This window comes from Zingiber officinale, chromosome 1B (assembly GCF_018446385.1).
Source record: "Zingiber officinale cultivar Zhangliang chromosome 1B, Zo_v1.1, whole genome shotgun sequence".
NCBI lineage: Eukaryota > Viridiplantae > Streptophyta > Magnoliopsida > Zingiberales > Zingiberaceae > Zingiber > Zingiber officinale.
In genome coordinates, this window is record NC_055986.1 from 109,128,127 (window position 1) to 109,135,284 (window position 7,158).

Here is a 7,158-nt window from a genome sequence, read left to right on the forward strand (position 1 = left end):
TTGCTTGCTTCTTGCGATGATGTGCAGCGGAAAATACAAGAACACAAATACAACAACGCTAACTCGAGGATTTACTTGGTATCCACCTCACAAGAGGTGACTAGTCCAAGGATCCACACACTCACGCACCCTCCACTAATAAAACACTCCTTTATGGTAACTACCGAAGGCGGAGAAGCCCTACAATACTCTCAATACAACAAGAAAGCAAGGGAAGACAAATACAAGAAATATCTTACAAGATATGCAATGAAAACCCTAACCCTAGCTTCTTCTTCTTGTTGTAGTCACGCCTCTTGACTTGGATGTCTCTCCAAGATCCTTCAAGAACTGGCAGTGAGAGTGGAAGAACGCTATGGACAATCTGCTGTGATCGCCTGTATGGTGGAATCGAAGAAGTACCGAAGGAATCGCACGCCAACGGCTAAATCCTGCGCCAACGGTCGAATCTCAATCGATTGGATTGCTCCCAATCTATCGAGGAGGCTTTGGATCGATCGACCGATCGATCCAGAGCGCCTCTGTGCTCCTGGGAATCACCTGGATCAATCGGCTGATGGATACAAGGCTTATCGCGTGAAAACGCACCTCCCAATCGATCGCCCGATCGATTGGAGGCTCTCAATCGATCACCCAATCGATCAGCCGATCAATTGGGCATGAGCCAATCGATTGGCTGATCGATCCAGCTCCTGTTTTTGCCCAAAAACAAGTCCAAAGTCCCTGACACCAACATCCGATCAACCATGACCTATTGGTACATCAAGCCTAGCATCTGGTCACCCTTGACCAGCTATGACTCTCTAACCAAGTGTCCGGTCAATCCCTTTGACCCACTTAGACTTTTCTCCTCATGCCAAGTGTCTGGTCATCCTTGACCCACTTGGACTTATCTCCACCAGGTGTCTGATCAACCTTGATCCACCTGAATTTCCCATGTCAAGTATCCAGTCAATCCCTTTGACCTACTTGGGCTTCCCAACACCAGATGTCTGATCAAACTTGATCCATCTGGATTTCATGTGCCTGGCTTCACTCACCAGGACTTCCCTTCTGCCTAGCTTCACTCACTAGGACTTTCACCTGGCTTCACTCACCAGGATTTCCCTTCTGCCTAGTTTCACTCACTAGGTCTTTCACCTGGCTTCACTCACCATGATTTTCTTCTGCCTAGCTTCACTCACTAGGTCTTTCACCTGGTTTCACTCACCAGGATTTTTAGCTGCCCGACTTCACTCACATGGACTTTTACCTAGCTTCACTCACTAGGATTTCCCATCTGCCTGGTTTCACTCATCAGGACTTTCCTTTTGCCTAGCTTCACTCACTAGAACTTTCCAGTCAAGTATCCAGTTAACCTTGACCTATTTGACTCTCCTTCACAATCTCCCCACATGAATCAATCGCACCTGCAATCTCCATGTGTTGTCTACATGTATTGTCAAATATCGAAACTCAAACATCAAGACTCGAGCTTGACCCAATTCAAGCTCAGTCAACCAGGTCAACTTTGACCTAGGGAATATTGCACCAACAGATCAAATAAACATAAATGTAAAAATTTTACAAAAAGGATGCAAACACAAATCAGATTAACTCAGAGGAGTTTAATTAAATATTTTATTCTAAAAGTATCTCTTAACCTTTTCAAAAATAGCTAAGTTAAAAAAATGTTAAAAATGGTTAAGTTAAAAAGATAATTTAGTAAATTTAATTTTCAACGCAAAATTTAACTAAGGTAGATTCAATTTTCAAGTTTAATTTTTAAAACCAAAAAAAACTTTTAAGATTAAAAGAAAACGAGCTATGTTTTGTAAAAGTTAGTTTTAAAAAATATTTTTAATTAATTTATCCCCCTGAACCTGATATACAAAATCTGTCTAACCAGTTAGTTACTTATTGACTATTCAGATGATAGCAGCTTTCACTTGGTTAGTCAAGTTAAGTCTAAGTATCAGTTAGTGTTTGACTATACTGAATGACTTAATTTGATTTATATATGTTTGGTATTTAACACTCAGACTTATGTCGATGCACTGAAATAAGCATCTTAAGTCCAGGCAATTAGCCTATGCATCTCACCCCTTTCTATGTTTGTCAAGCACAAGCAAGGTAGACCTAGGGTGTTGGTGAGATGCTCAAATGCTAGCCTTAGGGGAACATGATTTCTAGGAAATTTTTCTAGTCTAAGGCTAAAACTATTTTTGAAATTCTAAAAATAGGAAATTTTGAAAATATACACGTATTTTATCTTAGAATTTGAAAGTAAACCTTTTTTGAAAACAATTTTAAAATTCCTAATCTATTAGACACATCCCTAATTTTCTACGTAGATTGCTAAATTCACTTTCAGGGAGGGGTTTAGTAAATATGTCAGTTAAATTAGAATTTGACTCAATGTACTTGAGTTCAATGTCTCCTTTAGTGACATGATCCCTGATAAAGTGATGCCTAATTTCAATGTGTTTGGTTCTTGAATGATGCACTAGATTTTTTGTTAAATTAATTGAACTAATATTGTCAATTAATACTTTTACATTTGTAAGGTTTAAGTTAAAATCTTTTAAAGTGTGCATCATCCATAATAATTGTGCAACACATTCTCCTATGGCTATATATTCAGACTCAGTTGTAGATAGCGCAACACAGTGTTGCTTTCTACTAAACCAGCTAACAAGTGATGGACCTAGAAGTTGACAACCACCACTTAGGCTCTTACGGTCTAATTTGCACCCAGCATAATCTGAGTCAGAATACCCTATTAATTCAAAATTATTAGTTCTAGGATACCAAATACCTACATTTATTGTTCCTTTAAGGTATCTAAAGATTCTTATAACTTGAGTTAAATGTGATTCCTTAGCGCAGGTTTGGTATCTAGGACACATACTGACTGCAAATAAAATATCGGGTCGACTTGCAGTCAAGTACAATAGGCTACCTATGACACTCCTATAATATTTTAGGTCAACCGATTTTCCATTTGGGTCATTATCTAGTATTGTATTCACAGCCATAGGCGTTTTTATTTCTTTAGTGTTTTCCATTCCGAATTTTTTAAGTAATTCTTTAGTGTATTTTTGTTGATAAATATAGTTTCCTTCATTTGTTTGTTTGATTTGTAATCCTAAGAAATAAGTTAGTTTTCCTACTAAACTCATTTCAAATTCTTGTTCCATTAGACTTGTGAATTCATCTAAAAATTCTGAGTTTGTTGATCCAAAGATAATATCATCTACATAGATTTGAGCTATAAAAATATCCTTATGTATTAACTTAACGAATAGGGTTGGGTCAATTTGACCTTGGTTGAAACCTTTAGAAATTAGGTAAGAAGTTAGTCTTTCATACCATGCCCTAGGGGCTTGCTTAAGTCCATATAGAGCCTTCTTTAATTTAAAGACATAATCAAGGTGTTCTAGATTTTCAAACCCAGGTGGTTGTCCTACATAAACTACTTCTTTTATTAGTCCATTTAAGAAGACTGACTTAACGTCCATTTGGTACAGTCTAATGGGTTGCATAACTAAGTAGCATTCTAATGGACTCTAGTCTAGCCACTGGGGCATACGTTTCATCATAATCTAATCCTTCTACTTGACTGAACCCTTTGGCAACCAGTCTGACTTTATTTCTTGTAATTTCCCCAGTTTCACTTAATTTATTTCTAAATACTCATTTTGTTTCTATTATCTTTTTATTTTCGGGTGGTGGTACTAAATCTCAAACTTCATTTCTTTCAAATTGAGCTAGTTCTTCTTGCATAGCAATTACCAGTCTGGGTCAAGTAACGATTCAGCCACTGTTTTAGGTTCAATTTTAGAGATTAATGAAATTTGACTTAGGTTTCTGAAGGATGACCTAGTCTGAACCCTTAGGTCTGGGTCACCAATTATTTGGCTAGTTGGATGATTTGGGTTGACTCTAATAGTTCTAGGAGGTTGACTCTCTTGAGGTTCTTCTTCCTCTTCGTGATTTAGAGATTGATTGGTTCCTTCAGGATTGGTATTTTCTTGAACAAATTCAATTGGTTGAAGTTAGGTTTGTTCTTGGTTTTGTTTGGATTCTTCAAATTTTACATTAGTAGTTTCTTCAATTCTTAAGGTAACCTTATTATAAACTCTATAGCCTCTAATGTTTAGGGAGTATCCTACAAAAATTCCATTTTCTACTTTAGATGTGAATTTTCCTAAGTGTTCTCTTGTATTTAAAATGAAGGCTGGGCACCTAAATACTTTAAAGTACTTTATATTGGGTTGTTTATTATAGTAGATTTCAAAGCAAGTTGTATTATGTGTTTTGTTTAATGTTGTTCTATTTTGTACGTAGCAGGCTGTACTGACAGCTTCTGCCCAAAAGTACTTAGGTAGGTTGTATTCGTTCAGCATTGTTCTAGATGCTTCAAGCATAGTTCTATTTTTCCTTTCTACAATTCCATTTTGTTGGGAAGTTTTGGGGCACGAGAACTCGTGATGATAGCCGTTTTTTAGACAAAATTTATTAAAGTTATGATTTTTAAATTCTCCCCCATTATCACTTCTAATTCTTTTGATTTTAAGATCTTTTTCATTTTCAACTTGTTTACAAAAGTTTGTAAATATTTCAAAAGTTTCATCTTTATTTTTTAAGAATTTGACCCAAGTGAACCTAGAGTATTCATCTATTATGACTAGACAGTATAGACCTCCATTTATTGATTTGACTCCATGGGAGTCAAATAGATCTAGGCGTAGAAGTTCTAATATTGAGTTGATTTGTGATTGATTAGTTGATTTGTGAGTAGATTTTGTCTGTTTACTTTGTTAACAAGCATTACATATGGTTGAGTCTAAGTTAGGTAACTTTGGTAAGCCTCTAACTAATCCATTTAATTTTCTTATATTTCTAAAATTTGTGTGTGACATTCTTCTATGTCATAACCAAGTTTCTTCTTTTTGTGTTAAATAACACTTAACTGAAGAAGTGGTTAAGTTAATTGCATAGATGTTGTCTTTTTTAAAGCCTTTTAGACTTATAGTAGGATTATCTAAATGTTTGATTAAGCATTCTGTAGATAAGAATTTAACCTTATACCTAGTGTCACATAATTGGCTTATACTTAGGAGATTATATTTAAAATTTTCAATAAGTAAGACATTTGTAATAATAAAATCTATTTTTAATTCAATATTACCTATACCAATTACATTGAGTTTGCCATTGTTTCCAAAGGCAACTGTTCCTAGACTCTTGTAAGTAAGTTGGGTGAACTTGGTGTGATCTTCAGTCATATGCTTGGAGCAACCACTATCCAAAATCCACCTGATTTCCTACAATGAGTAGGAATTAATGTTAGTCTACTTGTATTCTTTTAAGATTATTTTCAAGGTTGGTCACTTTATGTGAAAATTTGAGTTAATTTTCAAACAAACAGAATTAAAGTTTAATTTTAAGATAAATTTTTAAGTTAAAAGTTTTTAAGTTTAATTTTAAAATTTTTAAGTTAAAATAAGTTTAAAAAAATTAGATTTAATTTTAAAATAAATTTTTAAGAAAAAAATTTTAAGTTTAATTTTTAAAATAACTTTTTAATTTAAAAAAATTTAAGTTTAATTTTTGAAATAAATTTTTAAGTTAGGTTTAATTTTAAAATGAATTAAAAATTAAATGAATTTTTAAGTTTAATTTTTAATTTGTTTAATTTTTAAAATTAAGTTTAATTTTTAAAATACATTTTTAAGTTGAATTTTTAAAATATATTTTTTAAGTTGAATTTTTAAAATTAAGTTTAATTTTTAAAATAAATTTTTAAGTTTAATTTTTAAAATATTTTTTTTTTTAATTTTTAAAATTAAGTTTAATTTTTTAAATATATTTTTAAGTTTAATTTTTAAAATATATATATTTTTTTTAAGTTTAATTTTTAAAATACATTTTTAAGTTTAATTTTTAAAATATTGTTTTTAAGTTTAATTTTTAAAATATATTTTTTTTAGTTTAATTTTTAAAATTAAGTTTAATTTTTAAAATACATTTTTAAGTTTAATTTTTAAAATATATTTTTTTTGTTTAATTTTTAAAATATTTTTTAAACAAATTTAATTTTAATTTTAATTTAATTTTAATTTTAATTTAATTTTAATTTTAATTTAATTTTAATTTTAATTTTAATTTAATTTAAATTTTAATTTAATTTTAATTCCTTAGTCATCTCACCCGATCTATGTTTTCAATCAGAGAATCCTATAATTTTGTGAGATGAATTAGGTTTAATTTTAGGGTTTGGTTTTAACTCGATACTCATTGTTTAACAAAATGAGTATAACTTAGATTCCGTCTTTCCGAGACCGGAATCTAGTCACGATCTCAACTTAGATTTCCGAAATGGATCTAAGTTGGATCGACACTTAAGTTCTCTTCCTGGGAACGCGTCCTCACAGCCACTCCCCTCCAATGACTTACCTTTACTTACCTACCAGACGTCCGGTCAGCCCTTCGACCCGTCTAGACTTCTCGCCATCTATCCGGTCAACCCGTCGACTTAGCTGGACTCATGTCAAACGTCCGGTCAGCCCGTCGACCCGTTTGGACTTCTTGTCAGCTATTCGGTCGACCCGTTGACCTAGCTGAGCTTCGTGCTAGACATCCGGTCAACCCATCGACCTGTCTGGGCTTCTCCTGCACACTCGGTCAAAGTGTTAGATTAACAACAAAACTAACTTAACATGTTTTGTCATTCATCAAAACCTAGGTTAGACAGTTAGTGCTAACCGCACCAACAGTAATAATTGGTATGTTGAATTCCAACGTGTTGGTACATCACGTGGAAATTTTTTAGGTCTCATTCCATTAATTTTACAAAACCTGCCTCATTGTTTTATTATAGATGGATGAGACCATAAATAAGAAATTCTAATTCTAATTTGTTTAATATAACTTTCTAAAATTTTTAAACCATTTTTACCACATAAATTTAAAACATGACATACATAACGAATATGAAAAAATAAACCTCCAATAATAGGTTGACAAACAAATTTTAGATCATCTATACAAGCCGTATTGGAACTAGCATTATCTAATGATATTGAAAATATTTTATGAGTTAAGCCATATTCTTCTAAAATTAAACATAATAATTGTGTGATGTTATGAGCATTATGTGATTCATCAAAAACT